A 20,222-nucleotide genomic window follows, 5' to 3' on the forward strand; every position below is an offset into this window, starting at 1 on the left:
ATGAGGATATATCACCTTGATCACCTTGACCGACCAGTCCGTCAGGCGTCCATCTGACACCGCTGGTCACAGCACGCTGTCCACTCCTCTCTGGATCGCGCCTTTTTCATCCACGTGATCCCAATCGTCCTCCTGAAATTGTAACTCCACCATCGTGGAGGTCTTTTCCGCTCGCGTGGGTACCACTCAACAACTGCGTGCGTCCACCGATTATCGGTGAGCCGGGCGACGTGTCCAGCCCATCTATACTTACTGCGTGTATACTCTGCGATGACATCCCTCACACTGGACTTCTTTCTGATGATCTCGCTACTTATGTGCTCTCTCAACGAGATACCAAGCATTGACCTTTCCATGGCTCTTCGAGCCGTTACCAGTCACTGCTCTTCTCTCTTTGTGGTAGCCCATGTTTTACTACCATATAACATTGCAGGCAGAACTGCACTGTTAATGAGGTTGGTGCGGGTGGTCCTGTCCAACCTTCCCTTGAGCACATCCCTTATGCCATTGAACGCCTTCTATCCGGCCCTTACTCTCCGTGAGATCTCCTTTTCGATATCTTGGCACATATTTACTTCCTGTCCCAGGTAGACATATTCCCTTACCTCCTCTATTTCATCACTGCCGATCACCATTCGACCTGTTGGTATGTTGTCTGACCGCATGAACTTTGTTTTCATGCGATTCATCTTGAGACCTACTGCAGAGCTTTTGATGTTGAGCTCGGTCAGCATGGTCTGAAGCTGATCCGTGTTTTCAGCGATGAGTACGATGTCGTCAGCGAAACGGAGGTGGGTGAGGAGCTCACCATTGATGTTGACACCACCTCGCCAGTCTATGATCTGTTCGAGACGTGCAGTGAAAAGTTTTGGGGAGATTGTATCTCCTTGCTTCACTCCCTTCTCGACCAGCACTCGTATGGGTGATGACAGTAGAGCTATGTTGGTGGTGCATCCGGAATTTGCCTCTCTGAGCAGCTGCACATATTGCGCTTCGACTCCTTGCCTCTGCAGTGAGTTCAGCACTGCATTGGTTTCAACGCTATTGAAGGCCTTCTCATAATCTATATATTCTCATAGAGTATATATATGAACTCCTGAATATATATGTCTATCTATCTATATATATATATATATATGTATGTATACACAGGGAAATTATTATTATATATATATATATATATGTGTGTGTGTGTGTGCATGTGTGTGGAGGCGCAATGGCCCAGTGGTTAGGGCAGCGGACTCGCGGTTGTAGAATCATGGTTTTGATTCCCAGACCGGGCGTTGTGAGTGTTTATTGAGTGAAAACATCTAAAGCTACACGAGGCTCCGGCAGGGGTGGTGGCGATCCCTGCTGTACTCTTTTGCCACAACTCTCTTTCACTCTTTCTTCTGTTGGCCTGCTCGCTTAGCCAGCGGGGTGGCGTCATTTGAAGGCTAAAACAGTGTGAAGCGCATTGTGACCAGTGATGTGTAGCAACATCTGATAGCCTGGTCGGTCACGGTGATATATATATGTATATATAAACACACCACACGTATACATTCACACACACATACACACTTTATAAAAAGATATGAAAACTTACAAACCAAAATACTTTGTCTGAGGGTAGTATGTACATGTGTGTATTCATGGTTGATTGTTTGTGTGCATGTGTTGAGGTGGGTGGGTATTCTGTAAAAAAACGAAATAAGATAGGAAAATGAAAATGGTAGTGTTGTTGCCCAAAGGAGAGTTTTGTAAAGAAACTAGGTGAAGTATTCATGTGACACACAAACATATGAAAGAAAGAGAGGAAGGCGACACAGGGAGGGAAGATAGATAGATAGATAAGGGGAGAGAGAGGGGGAAGAAAGAAAGGGATGAATGCCTAGTTAAAAAGAACAGCTTCTACAACACAATTAAGGGTAATGGTAGGGGACAATAGAAAATAAAAATGATAAGATGAAAACAAACAAGTAGGGAATTCAGAAATGAGAACATGGATCAATAAAGCTGTTTATGGAAGGGAGCAATTCAAATGATATGACTTTGAATCCGTTTGTCTCTCTCTCTGTCTGTCTGTCTCTCTCTTTCTATCTCTCAGTGTCTATCTCACTAATTATTACTCAGGGGTGGGGAAGGGTTAAACATTGGACTGTAGATATGCTCTGCTCTCATCATATGTGTGTATGTGTGTGTGCACATGTGTACATGTATATGTATGTATCTATTTATCTATGTGTGTGTGTGTGTGTGTGTGTGTGTGTATATATATATATATATATATATGGAGAGAGAGAGAGATGGATAGATACATGCACGCATACATATACAGTACAGACATATGTGTACATATAACTCGCAACTAAATGTGTTGAGTGTTTTCTTTCATTTGTGCACTCACTCATTTGTCTACATTCATGCACAATATGTACACACACACACACATGCACAAATGAATAAACACACACAGACCTGAAGGGTTATCAACCAGAAAAAGCCCATTTTAGAGAAACTGTTCATCCCATCCCAGGACAACTACAAAGCCAATACAAGTACTCAACACACACACACACACATCAATCTATCACCTTATCTAGTTCACTTTGCAACCAAGTGGTTTCAATTTCAATCCCACCATATGGCATCTTGGGTAAATATTTTCTATATAGTACAAGGCTGACCAATGCCTTGTGAGTGAACTGGATCAAAGGAAACTCTGTGGAAGCTCATTATATATATATGCATGTGTGTATGTGTGTGTGCATGCATGTTTATGTGTGTGTGTGTGTGCATATGTGCACACACACATACACACACACACATCTTTTATCTTTTACTTATTTCAGTCATGCTGGGGTACCACCTTGAAGAATTTTAGTCAAACGAACTGATTCCAGTAATTTTTTTTTTATAAGCCAAGTTACATATTCTATTGCTCCCGTTTGCTGAACTGCTAAGTTATGGAGAAATGAACACATCAACACTGTGTGGGGTACACACACACAAATATATATATTCAAAGGGGTTCTTTAAGTTTCCCTCTACTAAATCCACTCACAAGTTTCTCGTCAACCCAATGTTATAGTAGAAGATATTTGCCAAGGTGCCATGCAGAGAGACTGAACCGAGAACCATGTGGTTGAGAAGCAAGCTGCTTACCACACAGCCATACTTGCACTTCACAGACACACCTGTGTGTGTGTGTGTGTGTGAGTGTGTGTGTGTGTGTGTGTGTGTGTGAGTGTGTGCGTGTGTGTTACCTTCATTTCTGTTTATATATTTCAGCCATTGGACTATAGCTATGTTGGGGCATCATCTTGGTGGGTCTAGTTGAACAAATCACCCCCAGCACATACATTCTAAAGTCAGTAATTCTATTAATCTCTTTTGCTGAACTGCTAAGTTACAGGATATAAACAAATCAACACTGGTTGTCACACAGTGAGAGTGGACAAACACATACACACACACACACACTGACGGTTTCCATCTACCAAATTTGCTCACAGGACAAGTCAGCTTGGGTGGAAATGGTAGAAAACAGCCAAAGTGCTATGCAGTGGCACTGACCTCAAAGCTGCATGGTTTTATGGTCAGTGACCTCCTTTAGCCATATGCTTTATGCTCTTGATACTTTGAGTGCTTCAGGTTTCTGCTTTCAAAGATGCAATGCAAATATACAAAGTTGAAAGAGACAGAGGGAAACAGTGAGTTATGGAGAGAGAAAGAATAATGGAATAGAGTAAGAGAGAATAAAAGAATAGTATAGAAAGAAATTGAATGATAGAAGTGTGAAAGACAGAAGGTAATGGGACAAGAGAAAGAGATAGATAGAGGGGCAAGGAGAGACAGAGAGAGAGGGTAATGAAATCAGAAAGAAGAGAGAATCATGGGACAGTGATAAAAGCGAGATATAAGAAGCATGGCTGTTTTGGTTAAAAGGTTTGCATTGTGACCACTTGGTTCTCAGTTCAACTCCATTGTATGGCACATTTGGCAAGTGGGTTCTGCTATAGCCCCAGGCCAGCCAATGCCTTGGCAGTGAATTTGGAAGCTTGCTGTATGTATGTGTGTATGTGTGTATGTATGTATGTATGAGTATATAGGTGTGTGTAAATCTGTGTGTATGTATGAGTGTGTGTGTTGTGTGTATATGTATATCTGCCTGCGTGTTCGTCCCCAACCACTTGACAACCAGTGATGGTTTGTTTACATCCTTGTAACCTAGCAGTTTGGCTAAAGAGACCAACAGAATAAGTACCAAACTTTAAAAAAAAAATGGAAAAGCAAAAAGAAGTCCTGGGCGGGATCAATTTGTTCAATGAAAAACCTTCAAGGCAGTGCTCCAGTATGGCTGCATTTCAATGAATAGAACAAACAAATGATAAAACATAGACAATAGATGTCCGTGTGTGTGTGTGTGTGTGTGTGTGTATTTATTTGACAGTAATTACAATAATGACAGCATCAACAATCACAATGATAGCAATCACCATAACAACAAAGATCAGTGTTTTTTATGAGAGGATCCAAAGATCCAAACGGTACCTTCTGGGAATAAGAAGATGTTACGGTGATATACAACTGTTTCTTAGACAGCTCATCATCATCACTACCACCTCTACCACCATCATCATTATCGTCACCACAACCAACACCACTGTCATCACCATCACCACCAACACAACCGACACTACCACAACATCCACTAATGCAACCACTACCACCACCACCACCACAATGAATGCTACAATCACCAACACTTCCACCACAATAAGTCACCTTTGACACCACCACCACCACTACAACAACAAATCACAACTGCTATTGTCATCATTACCCCTATCATGACAGCCACCACCACCACAGTCACTGCCACCATTACCAATAAAACCACAACTATAATCACAACTACAGTCACCACCACCACCACCAATACAACAACAATCTCCTACACTACTACTACTGCTACAACAACAGTTGCACCACCAACACTACAACGTTCACCACCACCACCACCAGAGTAACATCTGCTAGCACCACCACTGTAAATACAAAGTTATTTTCCATTTGATCCGTGGGGATTGACAAAATTATGTCACCGACTGACAGGAATGGCAGGAAGGGAGCAGCAAAGAAGCACACATCTTACACACATACACATTCTCAGATGTATACACATATATGTATAGAGATACGTACATGCACGCACACATATAAGAATATTAACTTAGATCTTATGTAATAATATACATATGCTGTTGGTGACAACATGCAACCTTTTAAAAATATTATCCGGGATATTATGTAACTATGTACGGTATTGGCAGACATTATACAATTGTACGTGTGTTAACTGACTTTATGCCATCACACATACACACATATAGAGATACATGCATACGCATACATATATATACACACACACTCATACATATAGATACACACATGCTCTCATATACATGCATACACACATACACGCTCACACACATACGTGTGTGCATATATACACATGCACACACTCATATATATAGATACACACACGCTCTCATATATATGCATACACACATACACACTCACACACATATATGTGTGTGCATATATACACATGCACACACTCATAAACACGTATAGATAGATAGATAAACATACATACATACAGATATATATATAAATGCATGCATTATAATATCTCAGTATTTCACATAAGGGTGGCGAGCCGGAAGAATTGTTAGTACAACAGGCGAAATGCTTAGCGGTATTTCGTCTGCCGTTACGTTTTGAGTTCAAATTCCGCCAAGGTCAACTTTGCCTTTTATCCTTTCAGGGTCAATTAAAAAAGAACCAGTTATGCACCGGGGTCGATGTACTCAACTTAATCCATTTGCCTGTCCTTGTTCATCCCCTCTATGTTAAGCCCCTTGTGGGTACTAAAGAAATAAATATTTCACATACACAGAATACATGTGTATGTGTGTTATGCAAAGACACACATTAATACATACACACATAAACACACACACATACACATTATACAATGATATTACATTTATGCATATCTTAACCTATTTATTAAACATATTCACATATTAACACATATATTATACAGTCATACAAATACATTAACATATATATTATACAAACATACATGTATTAAAATACATGTATTATACAACCATATGCACTTTAATATATACAAATATATACATATATTAGCATATACATTATTGAACCATATATACATACTGACATACATAATTATCATATAACCATATGCATGTCAATATTTACTATAATACACATGTTATATAACCATGTAGACATATTAACATGAAGTTTATACATACATTAACAATATACATTAATAGCATACTGACAACATACATTATATATATACATGTGATGTACACACATTAGTAATATACATTATATCGATAAATTAAAATGTCAACAACCAGGAGGAAAAATAATAAAAATACAATTAACAAGTAAAAGATGAATAAAAGAAAGAAATCTATCGATTGTCACAACAATCTCCGATAAGCATCAATATGTGAGCCAATGGTGGAGCTTTTAAGTGGTTGTCCCAATATGTTAGAAATAGCAGCCAGCAGGTACCTACAGAATCACACCTATACTGTGTATATCTATCTATCTATCTATCTATGTATACACACACACATGCATATACAAATGTTACTTCTGTAAATATAGATGGAAGGTCACTAGTGGGATGATTATAAGTCTGTAGAAGCAGAGTTGATCTGGGTTACGTGATAAGCACTCAGCTGTTTATGAGTGAAGTGGTAGATTGCATACTTGATGCAATAAACCTAGAAATTTTAATTTAATTAATTAAAAGGCAGCCCCATTAGTGATGATGATGACCTCATGAAAAGGTAAAACTGACAAAAAAAAAAAGAAAAAAGAAAACTCAGAAATTAATTAATGAATTAGAATTGATTGAATATGGAATTAAGTGAGAAGTAAGCTGTCTTTAACAGCATGGTGATTGATATCTCTAGCTATGTTCCTGCTTTATTAGGTCTCATCAATTAAATGTAAGGTTAACCAGTGGTTCTTAACCTGGGCAAATACAAGCACTCCTTTAAGGGCAGTGAGAGCTCACATGGAGGCAGCAAATTTCAAGGGAAGCATCTTTAGCATAAGGTTCCTTAGAAACCAGGTGTAATACTTAGATTCATCATCACTGCTTTAATGTTCACTTTCTATGCTTTCTAACGCCAACCACTCCAAGAGTGTAGTGGGTGCTTTTATGTGCCACCGGCTTCTTGATTTTAATAATTTGGGGTGGAGGCCAGTTGATTACATCAACCTCAGTACTCATCTGGTACTTATTCGATCGACCCTCAAAGGATGAAAGGCAAAGCAGATCTTGGAGGAATTTGAACTCAGAATGTAATGACAGACAAACTGCTGCTATGCATTCTGCCTGGTGTAATAACAATTCTGCCTGCTCACCACCATGTGGGGGAGCATCATAGCCATGTGCTGAGAGGAATTCTTTGGAGTTTGAATAATTCACCTCTGGAAACATGGGTATTTCGTTCATCATCCTTAAACAAATTTTATTCAAGGACCTTTTGAGTGAGATGAAAATTCTAACTGGGTCCCACCTGCAAGGTCATGCATTGTTTATCTTGATATGAGATCACCATGTCGTGCACATATGGTTGCAATGCATGTGCTTGGTTTACTCTCTCTCTCTCTTGCACTCAATAATAATAATAATAATAATGACAACGGTTTCTAATTTGTCAGAAATAATGAAAATATTGTTCCTTAGTCTATTTATATATAGATATCAAAAGTCTTTGATATCTAAGGAAATTATATGAAACACTGCTTTGATGTTTCATTTCATTCGGTGTTTCATATATATATAATGCATATAAATATATATAATATATATTATATATATATATATATATATATATCTTTTATATATTATCCTCATCATCATCATTTAATGTTCGCTTTCCATGCTCATATGGGTTGGATGATTTTGACTGAGGGCTGGCGAACCAGAGGGCTGCACCAGGCTCCAATCTTGATCTGGCAGAGTTTCTACAGCTGGATGCCCTTCCTAACGCCAACCACTCCGAGAGTGTAGTAGGTGCTTTTTATGTGCCACCGGCACGGGGACCAGTCAGGCAGTACTGGCAATGACCTTGCTCAAATCTTTTTACACATGCCACCGGCACAGGTGCCAGTGAAGCAACGTTGGTAACGATCACGCTCGAATGGTGCCTTTTTACACGCCACGGGTACGGAAACCATTGGCTGCTCTGGCAACGATCACACTCGGATGGTGCTCTTGGCACCCTACTAGCACAAACACAAGTGCCAGTAAGGCGATGCTGGTAATGATCATACTTGAATGGTGCCCTTTTATGTGCCGTTTAGCCGCTCTGTCAATGATCACACTTGAATGGTGCACTTGGCACCCGCCAGCATGCATGCCAGTCATTGAATTGATTTTGATTTTGATTTCACTTGCCTCAACAGGTCTTCGCAAGCAGAGTTTAGTGACCAAAGAAGGAAAAGGTATGCATAAGCGGGCTGGTTATGCTCCTGGCATAGGCCACAGGTTATGGTCTCATTTGGCTTGCCAGGTCTTCTCAAGCACAGCATATTTCCAAAAGTCTGATGAAAATGATGATGATATAAATATATATATAAGGGAAAGAGAGAGAGAGGTAAAGCTATATATTGCTCTAATGCTTAGAGTGTGCTTTTTCTGATATATGATCTATTGACGATATACATATATATACATACATACATATATACACAGACAGACAGATAGATAAGTTAGATGGATCATGTATGTATATGTACATATGTGTATATATATGTATATACTATGAAGTGAAATTTCTGAAGTCCATTCCATTCTCACCATAATTAACACAGGTGACCTAAATGCTAAATGCAATCACACTTCATATGATGAGGGTGCCGAAAATGTTTCTGAGTACAGTGTATTCTTCTCAAATAAAGTCTAGAGCTGTCCCGATTGTAATCCAACTGAGAATAAATATTGATTAGAAGCCTTACGTAATTATTGTTGTCGTTCTTAGAATGAAAGAATTACTTTTGGCTCTAATTTAGTTGCTATGGTTTTTGTCTTTACTCCTCCACAATTCTTTTTGACTCATAGCATTAAAAGACTAAAAAAAGAAAAGAGGAAAAAAGAAAAATACACAAGAAGAGAAAAGAATTGCTCAACAATTCTTTCGACCATTAATTGCACTAATTGTCTCCCATAGCATATAAAAGACTGAAACTCTCCTACTTCAATGTCTTCTTTCTCTCTGTCTCTTTCTTTCTCTCTCCTAATAATGTCTTATTTGTCTGTTTTGTAAGATTTTTCTATTTCTTGGTCGAGTTCACTGACTTTTTTCTTTTTTATATCTCTCTCATTCAGTACACTGGCTGAGCTATACACAGAAATAATAGCTACCTTTCTCTTTATCTAACATACTCTTTCCCTAACCACACTTCGCTCTATCGTTCAGTCTTTTATCTTTATTATTTCTTTAACTATTCATTTAACAGTCCCTTTCTCTCTCTCTCTCTCTCTCTCTCTCTCTGTGATTTCATCTGTCTATTTTTTTTCCTCTCTGTCTCAATATTTATGATCACATATAGTGTTCTCTACATTTCTCTGTCCATCTTTCACTATATTTCTCTATCTTCCTCTTAACCTAAATAATAATAATAAGAAAAATAATGATAATAATCCTTTCTACTATAGGCACAAGGCCTGAAATTTTAGGGGAGGAGGCCAGTCAATTACATCGACCCCAGTGCCTAACTGACCCTAAAAGGATGAAAGGCAAAGTCGACCTCAGCGGAGTTTGAATAATAATAATAATAATAATAATAATGATGATAATAAAACAATGAAGAATGATTTCAAATTTTGGCACAAGGCCAGCAATTTCAGAGGAGGGATAAGTTGAATACATTGACCCCAGTGCTCAACTGGTACTTGCTTTATCAACCATGAAAGGATGAAAGGCAAAGTCAACCTCAGTGGAATTTGAACTCAGAATGTACAGATAGATGAAATGCCACTAAGCATTTTGTCTGGCATGTTACACATTTCTACCAGCTTGCTGTCACAATAATAATAATAATAATGATAATAATAATAATCATCCTTCGACCAACCATACGTTGGTCAGAACTGCATTGACAATCTCTTTCCTCACTACATGGTCCTGCATTGCTGTGTTCAGTTCTCTGATATCAGTTCCCTGAGTCCCGAGATATAGTATCTGGAAACGTCAGTTACCTGGAGGAAGCATTTCCAGAAGGATGCCATAGGAGTAGGGATGAGATAACCTCTTTCTCTGCTTGATGACAGTGGCCAGCAAATTGAATCTCTTTCTGCTTTAGCTTGAGGGATTAGATTTCTATAGACGTTGCCAGTACCACCTGACTGGCCCTCATGCCAGTGGCATGTAAAAGCACCCACTACACTCTTGGAGTGGTTGGCATTAAGAAGGGTATCCAGCTGTAGAAACTCTGCCAGATCAGATTGGAGCCTGATACAACCATCTGGTTCGCCAGTCCTCAGTCAAATCGTCCAACCCATGCCAGCATGGAAAGCGGACGTTAAACGATGATGATGATGTTATTAAGTGTTGAGTGTGTTCTTCAACTTATGTTCTGTAATAACCCTTTGTACGACAAGCACAAGACCAGGAATTTATGGAAGAGATAGTTGACTGAGATAACACTAGTGTGCTCAAATGGTGCTCATTTAATCAACACCCAAAGGATGAGAGGCAAAAATCAGCCAAGAGTGAATTTGAAGTCAGAATGTAAAGAGTCACGAGAAATACCACAAAGTATTTTGTCCCACTTGCTAATAATATTCCGTCAGATCACTATCTTAATAATGGTAATTCTTTCTAATTTTGGTGCATGGGAAGTAGTCAATTATATTGGCCCCTGTGCTCAACTGGTATCTTTTATATTGACCCCCAAAAGGAAAGCAAAGTTGATCATGGTGAAATATGAATTCAGAACATAAAGAATTAGCAGAAATGTTGCTAATACTTTTGCTAATAATTCTGACAGCTCAATACCTGAATAATCCTTTCTACGATAGGCACAAGGCCTGAAATTTGGTGGGAGGGAGTAATTTGATTATATTGACCCCGGTGTGAAACTAGTGCTTATTTTATTGATCCTGAAAGGATGAAAGGCAAAGTTGACCTCAGTGGAATTTGAACTCGGAATATCAAGGTGGGTGAAATTCTGCTAAGCATTTTGCCTAGCGTGCTAATGATTCCACCAATTCACCAATAATTCTTTCTAATTTTTAGCATAAGGTAAGCAGTTTTGAAGAGATTGGTAAGTCAATTGAATCAACCCCTGTGCTCTGCTGGCACCCTATATTATTGATCCCCAAAAGAATGAAGGGGATCTCAGTGGGATTTGAGTTCAGAATGTAAAGATCCAGAAGAAAAGCCACTAGACATTTTGTTCAAGTTTCTAATGGTTGTGCCTGCTCACCACCTTAATAATAATTATAGTCCTTTCAACTAAAGGCACAAAAATTGAAATTGTGGGGGAGGGGACTAGTCGATTACATCAACCCCAGTACACAACTGGTACTTAATCTATTGACTCCAAAAAGATGAAAGGCAGAATTTGAACTCAGAATGTAGCAACAGGCAAAATACCACTAAGTCTGTCATTCTAATGATTTTACCAGCTAACCAATAATGATAATAATAATCCTTTCTACTGAAGGGACAAAGCCTGAAATTTGGTGGGAGGGGACTAGTTGATTACATCAACCCCAGTACACAACTGGTACTTAATTTATTGACACTGAAAGGATGGAAAGCAAAGTTGACCTCAGCAGCATTTGAACTCAGAATGTAGTGATGTGCAAAATACTTAGCAGCATTTTGCCTGGTGTGCCAGCTCACTGCTTTAATAATAATAATAATCCTTTATATTATAAGCCCAAGGCCTGAAATTTGGGGGAGGGTCCTGGCTGATTGCATCGACCCCAGTGCTCATTGACCAGAAGGATGAATAGCAAAGATGATGTTGGCAGAATTTGAACTCAGAACATAAAACTGGAAGAAATGCTGCCAAGAATTTTGTCCAGTATGCTGACGATTCTGCCAGCTGTCTACCTTAGGAATAATGATAATAATGGTTTCAAATTTTGGCACAGAGCCAGCAGTTTTTGAGGGGAGGGGACTAATTGATTACATCAACCCCAGAACTTCACTGGTATTTATGTTATCAACTCCAAAAGCTGAATGGCAAAGCCAAACTTGGTGAAATTTGAACTCAGAATGTAAAGATGGTCAAAATGCCACCAAGCATTTTGTCCTGCATGTCAACAGTTGTGCCAGCTTGCTACCTCAACAACAACAACAACAAGGCCAGAAATTTGTGGGCAGTGGGGTAAGCTGATTACATCAACTCCAGTGCACAACTGGTACTTGTTTTATCGAGCCCTGCCCCCGAAAGGATGAAAGGCAAAATCAACCCCAGTGGCATTTGAACTCACAACGTCAAGATGGACGAAATACTATTATGCATTTTACCTGGCATGCTAACGATTCTGTCAGCTCACCCCTTAGTAGTAGTAGTAGTAGTAGTAGTAGTAGTTCTTTCTACTAAAGGCACAAGGACTGAAATTTGCGGGAAGAGCACTAATCGATTACATCTACCCCAGTGTTTCACTGGTACTTAAATTTATCGACTCCAAAAGGATGAAAAGGCAAAGTCGACCTCTGCAGAATTTGAACTCAGAACGTAAAGATGAATGAAATGCCGCTTTATATTTTGCCCGGTGTGCTAACGATTTTGCCAGCTCACTGCCTCAGCTGCAGCAGTAGTGGTGGTGGTGGTTTCAGTAATAACAAGATGAGTAGTCAATAAAGTAAATAAGCCCCACCCCGTCTCCCACAGACCCCAACAGATTTGAATGAAGACGACCAAAACTGACAACAGCAAGCAAAACCTATTAAAGCAGTTACATATATTTGTAGAGAGCCAGAGAAAGGGGGGGGGGAGAGGGATAAGATGAGATGAGAAAATAAAGATAAAAATGTATACTTTGTGTTATTTCATAAGGTGTTGCCATTCAATGCTTGTATTGCGGGTGGTGAAGGAAAAGAATATTACCGGTTTTCGAAATTTGAAAGAAATATCGTTAGAAATGGGTCGACAAAATGACGAAAGGAGGAGAGAGGAGTAACTGAACCCCTCGCCTTTAAATATATAGAGATAAAGAAAGCAATTTTCTTAAATAGATACTTTAATAGGATGTGCGAACGATCTGCCTTTAAATGTGACCAAAATCTATTTAAAGACGAACGTTTTTCTGTCTTTAAATAGGTACCTGGGAGAGAGAAAGATTTCCAGGTAGTCTGTCTGTCTGTCTCTTTCTTTTTTTTTCTTCTGTCTGTCTGAAAGGCGTGCGAAAATACGGACAACGTGGTCCACCCTCTACGGGTATGCAAAGAAACGACACAATAGAAACATGTGACCAAAAATATACAAAAAAAAAAAAAAGCAAAGAGAAATAGAAGCTTCTTGTAAGAATAAGAAACATCATTTTCTTTATTAAACGAATCTTTTGCGTGTGTATTTACAATATTTACATCTAAGCTATGTTTGGTCAGGATAATTCGTTGATCGTCATCAGCTGTCATTATTCCCAGAAATATACAGAGTCCCAGACTGGATTCAAATTTGAACGAGATCATTAGAAGCTGGGGGTTTTTTTTGTTGTTTTTTTTGTAGTAAATGAAGTGTAGTAGGATACAAGATGACGACTGAAGATCAAATGGATCGATTTTCTATTATCGCCAGGTTGCCTTACTCCTTGATGTATATAGAGTCCCAGACTGGATCCCAGTTCGAAATTATTTCATCTATAAATGAATACTACTAGAAAACATGATGACAATCGAACATCAAACGGACTGAAAGATGATGATACGTTTGAAAAATGGAGTAAATAATAACAATGCATAAATTATAGTCTTGTTGTCAATAACACACCTGAAATATTTAGAAGCATACAGTAACGTACGCTTTCTCTGTTGTGGTAACCTTTAAGGTAGCGATTCCCCAAACTAGGGTTCGCGAACCAGAACCGTCTTAATGCATAAAACACGCGAACAATTACCCGGAAAGATCCCACGAATCTAGGGAACCAATGCTATGATGTGGCTATCCGTCAATTAATGAATACATTATTTTGCGCGGAGATTTCCTCTAAAGCAGTTTAGTTAACCCTAATGCGGACCCTAGGGACTCTACAAAGTTCTTGGCTTTCAGAAGCTGAAGTCAAAAGACCGACCTGTCAAAAGCTTTGGATCCGTGCAAAATTTCATATAAACGGGTCCTTGTTCGTGAAAAAGTTGGGAACAAGATTTCAGACCCCAATCTCTGAGGGCGCGAGCCAGGAAGCATGACCGATCCAACGAGATAACCTTTACATAGTCACTCGACCAGCTAGAATTAGTAACTAAATCACCTTCAAATCACACGTTACTAACTGTCTTTAAAAATAGGCAAGATCCATTAGACAATGGATGACAAAGACATTTAAAAGACGGTCATAACTAGAATACCTATGTACATGGGTCTCTCCGGCTAATGTTCATCAGTAGCTAAAGAACGGCAAGAACAAAAGAAAAGAAAAACAACGAGTTAAAGAGAGGTAGGCAGGATTTGTGCGCCATCGCGTAACCTGTTAGAAATAATAGCCAAATCCCTCTCAACTCATATCCAACTATCTTGAAAAAGAACACATTGGATATTATAGTCCCGCATATATATATATATATATATATATATATATATATATATATATATATATATATATATAGTACTGTTTTTAGGCACGGGCACAAGGGACAGCTGCTAGGGGTTTCACAGTAGAGGGGCCTGATTCTGATATATGTACACTGTAGCCGGGTGTCAGTAAATAAATACTAGAGGGCTCAGTGCATTGGTTTGCCCAGGGGCCTATAATACTGCTAGGACGGCCCAATACTCAACAACACTATATATAAACACACACATATAGATGCACACTATGTATGATAGTTACATAGGGTGATCACGGATGGAACGACTTTTGTACCATAGTTCAGTTTAATTAGTTCCAACCTGGAGCTAATCAACCAAAACAACAACAAACGCAATGAAATTTAATTATACATCCGAATGATTATGAAATAAAACACACACACAAACAAAAGTATCATTATTTAACATAACGAGTCCCACAAACGCCTGTTCTTCGATGCAATGACATCAACTTATTGCTGGGTGTACATTGTTAGTAACCCGAATGGATTGCTAAAAGTTCATTTGTGACGGGTCTGGGAATTCGATTAAAACTTCAGCTGCTTCAAATACCAACCACAGAAATGTTAAGTGGAGGGTGCTGCTGCTGCTACATGATACGAATGTGTCATTAAATTTGGTGCTCGAGCGATCTGTTTGAAATATCGGTTTCAAATTTCGGCACAAGGCCAGCAATTTCGATTATATCGAACCCCAGTAATCAATTGGCACTTATTTTATCGACCCAGAAAGGATGAAAGACAAAGTTAATCTCGGCAGAATTTGAACTCAGAACGTAAAGACGGACAAAATGCCGCTAAGTATTTTGACCGGCGTGCTAACAATTCTATCGACTCACCGTCTTATCTGTTAGAGTTATCAACGAAAAATCTTCAAATCACAGCCGACTCCCTACAAATTAAAAATAAAGTGTATTTAGTCTTGGATTCCCTATACTTTTTGACTATCATCGTCATCAACCACTCGACATTACTATCGCGAGTCCTAGGGCTTCCAGAGTCGCTTACCCGGGTTCCCTGGCAAATGAGTGGCCGAGATTACAACATTCACTCTGGACGGGACGTCGTAAGGTTACTCACTTTACGGCTGAGTAAACAGGAGCAGTTTACTGCGAAATGAAATATTTTATTCAAGAACATTGCGTAAACCACGACCTTTCAGTTATGAGTGCAATACCTTCACCATTAGGCCACGTGCCTTCACTACTTCTTAAATTATATGAATGTCATGGCTGGGAAGTCTTTTATCGCAAGTCTGTTGGATTGGCGGACTGGCAGAATCGTTAGAGAGCGGGACATTCGTCAAGTAGGGTGTAGTCATGGTTGTCTACGGTCCTGATTTCAAATCCCGCCTTTCAGTAATCGATAAAACAAAAATATCAGTGAAGAATTGAGATCGATTTAAGTATTCCAAGAAAACTTTCTAGAATTATCATTATAAGACTATTTCGTCCGTTAATTACCAGTGGTTGTCAAACCATTTTTAACTTATGGACCTTTTTAATCCCTATTTTTATTCAGATGAGCCATTTAAAGCTTTAAAAATCCCATTATATCTTTTTGATTAAATATTATTAGAAATGATATAAACAAAGAACTGTGGAAATATTTTGTGTATAATACACGTATAACTAATTTACTGCAGATAACTTTTAAAACTAAACTTTATATGGACCCCCACGTTTCCTATGGGACTCAGTTGAGAACAACACTCTTAATGTGTTCTGAGTGAAAAATTCCGAAAGGATCAACTTTGCCTTTTATCATTTCTGACTCGATAAAATAAGTAATAGTTGAGCACTAGGGTCAATGTAAATGACTTAACCCCTCCCCCGAAATTGCTGGCCTTGCGCCAGAATTTAAAACCAATATAAGACAGGATTGGCGGGAGTAGAGGGTGGAAGAGCAGGATGGGAGGGGAGAAGCGGTATACAACAGTTTTAAGGTTTGCAAACAGAAAATATTAAATTAGAATAATTGTTTTATTTTATTCTTGAAAAATCAATTATTTAATTAAGCAATTATTCGCATGTAGATTTTAAATCTCAGCACTTCTGGAAGATGCAGTGTGAAAAACTTCCAAGATGAGTCGATATGGTACTAGCAACCACATGACTAAAAATAAATAACAATCAAATCTGTTTAGAAGCGTCTGAGGAAATCTCTGGCGGTTTGTTGTTCTTTCGCCACAGGTCAATTGTAACGAAGAAGAGCTATGATTAAAGGCATTCTGAACATGACCATTCCAACTTTTTAATAGATTTAAGGACAATGAGGGAGAGTCCAAAGTGAGCGCTCGACTTGTTTGAAATAACAGTCAGATTTCCGCCGTATCACATTTACCGTCTTATAAATGGAAGGCCACGTTGAAGACGGGGGTGGGGATGCTATATATTTAAGGAAAAAATGGAATAGGCACGGCTGGATTATCTATGATCATCATAGGTTTGTTTGATTAGGACTGACCAAGGGTTAAACGTCACCAATGTCCTGTGAGTGTATCCGTCTTCATTTTGTGCTTCTTTTGTATATTGCAGGCTGTTGATTTGAGGGAGATTTAGCTACTATTGCTAATAGGTCGAGATCATGAAGATGTTTCTGTATTGTAAGTTCGTGACAATCGGTTCGGAATTGGGCAAAAAGAAAGAACAGAGTCGAAAGAAAGAAGGAAATAAATAAAGAGGAAATTTAAAAGGCGGTGGAGATCGTGAAAAGTGAAGAGTGTTTTAAAAATGAGCGATGGACCGTGAAGACACGTTGTTCTTATTCCTGTGTAAACAACGGACTGCAATGCTAAGAAACACTTTATGTGACAGATGTTTAAAACGATAAAGTACCTTACCCCTCAGTCTCTAAGCTTGCGTTGTGTGCGTGTTTGTATGAATGTGTGAACATTTACAGATATGTATATACGCATACAGACAGACGCACACATTGTTTGTATATATATATATTATATATATATATATATAGATAGGTGTTATTATTATAAGTGCAACATCAGTTAAGAGTGCTAAACACACCGTCGACCCACAGGAATGAGGCGAAGATTGCCTCACACGCAGACAGGCGCGCACAGACTCACAGAGTGAGGACTGCACACATTAAATAGAGCAAGTACCCTTATATGGGGCAACTACTCTCTTTTGAATATGATACAATATATATATATATATATATATATATATAATGAGAAAAGCACTCGTGCAGTATACAATATGTTTTGTGTGTATATGTTCGAATATTTGTATATATAAATGTACGCGATAGGATAAGGTTAAGGCATATAGAACTGGAACGGGTATTTAAAAAGAAAAAAGGAAAAGGAAACAATCCACTTGCAAAATAATCATATAAATATGTATGTATACACAGGTATACGTGTGCACATGTGTATTGGTAGAGAAACATATGTGAGCGGAAGAAAGAGAGAGAAATAGCATGGGAAAGTAACCGAAAACAATTCACATGATTAAATGAAAATATTCGTAATCGAGAAAAATAAAGCAGATTGGAGAGGCCAGATGGATAGAGAGATAGATAAATAGAAAGATAGATGGGGACCACGTACCTGGGGGAGTATTTTGATGCTATTCCTCGTGCAATATTACTTCCATGGCAGCAGGAAGCAGTTTTCGGTAAAGTTGCAGCCAGCCAGCTTACTACTGCAGGGAATTCCACAGATATAGAACTAGATTTGTCGCCGCATGAGTGTATAATTAATGTCTTTCTGCTTTTCCCTATAATGTGTTTATAAAATTTGTGTTGTGTGTATATATAATAAGTTTCAGTGTTCGTATTTGCCCGAGACGTGCTGTGTCTGCTTATGCGCTTTAACATACAGACAGACACGTTTTCAGTCTCTCACCCTCTCTCTCTCTCTTCCTTGTTTATCTTCTCACTCTATCTCTCTCATGTTCCCTCCCTCTTCTCCGCTTTTCTTAATTGCGCTCACACATACACATACTCCCCTCTCTCTCTCTCTTTCTTTCTCACTCTCTTATTACTTTATCCTCTTTCTTTTCTGTGCTTTATACTTTATCTCATGTTCCCGGTTTCTTTTTCCCTCTCTCTCTCTTAATTGTTTACTCTGTATAATTGCCCGACTACTTCTCTCCCAAACTTGTTCGCTCTTAATTCTCTACTTTCACTCCTTTTGCTGTTTTTACTTTCGCCCGCTCTGTTTCAATTTTTTTTTTAGATTTTGAATCTACCTAACTGTTTGTTTCACTTTACTCTCTCTCTCTCTCTCTCTCTCTCTCTCTCCCTCTTCGCAGCAAGTTCCCGGCACCAACTGTTGACGTTAGTCACCCTCTCAAATATGGATGCCCTAAAGTGGTTGAAACAGTCACCACCCCTTAAAATATTACCGTTATTTCAAACCAATGAGGGAACCTCTACATAATCGTTCTGCTCGCTAGAAATAGCAGCCAAATCACTTTGAAATCACTTACTCCAGACTTAAAAACAATGAAAGATTATTGAATAATATATAGGTCTAAGTCCTGGAATCACTGTCAGAAAGAAAATAAATGGGACGGTCACATCTGGAAATATTTTAAACTCTATATCTGCTTAATAAGGGCTCGCCTGGCACCAAATGATTTCAAATTTTGGCACAAGGCCAACAATTTTAAGGGGGTGGGTTTAGTCGATTACCTCGACCTCAGTGTTCGACTGGTACTTATTTTATCGACCCAGAAAAAATGAAAAGCAAAATCAACCACGGCGGAGACACGAATATGATCGCTATTTCGCGTTCTCTTTATACAGAGGATTTACACATTTTCCGTCTTTTGTCCACGAATTAAAAGACTTTTGTATGTGCGTTTTTTGTTTATGGTACCGTAGATTATGTTGCTCTATCTTCTCTCTCCTTGCTTAGACATATGTGTTTGCGAGCGAGGCAAAGGAGCCTCTACATAGCTTAATCAACTAAAAATAGTAACCAAATTCTCTCAAATCACACCTTACAGTCTTAAGAGGGAGAAAGAGTGATATAGAGAGGGAGGGAAGGAGAGACAGCAGATAATAGAGTCGTGGATGAATGTACTTTGCCTTAAAAATAAATTTTAAAAAGGTGGGATGGTCACAATTTCTATATATTTGTTTGTTCAATCCTCATTCAGGTTTGACCTGTGGTTAAACAACAACACGTGTGTGAATGTGTATGTCGGGGTGTATATGAAAAGCAGAGAAGGACTGATAATATAAACAAGTATACGAATAGAGTCAATGATGAAGCGTCTTCGTAGTCGCTCGAAATGCTAAAAATAGCAGACAAGTCTCACTCAAACAAAACCCCAGTCTTAGAAAATACGGAGCCAATTTATAATGTGGTCTTGG

General features: G+C 38.7%; 1 protein-coding gene across 1 annotated transcript in view; it reads right to left on the reverse strand.

The window, feature by feature from the left end:
- LOC115224507 (putative zinc metalloproteinase C607.06c) overlaps positions 1 to 19,094 on the reverse strand; it is a 135,619-nt gene extending 116,525 nt beyond the window's left edge. The window contains exon 1 of the mRNA XM_029795417.2: positions 18,448 to 19,094. The gene's annotated coding sequence lies outside the window, so the exon portion shown is untranslated. The remainder of the gene's footprint in view (positions 1 to 18,447) is intronic.
- Between the last annotated feature and the right edge of the window lie 1,128 nt (positions 19,095 to 20,222).

The sequence above is a fragment of the Octopus sinensis genome, linkage group LG25 (assembly GCF_006345805.1).
Source record: "Octopus sinensis linkage group LG25, ASM634580v1, whole genome shotgun sequence".
Classification (NCBI taxonomy): Eukaryota; Metazoa; Mollusca; class Cephalopoda; order Octopoda; family Octopodidae; genus Octopus; species Octopus sinensis.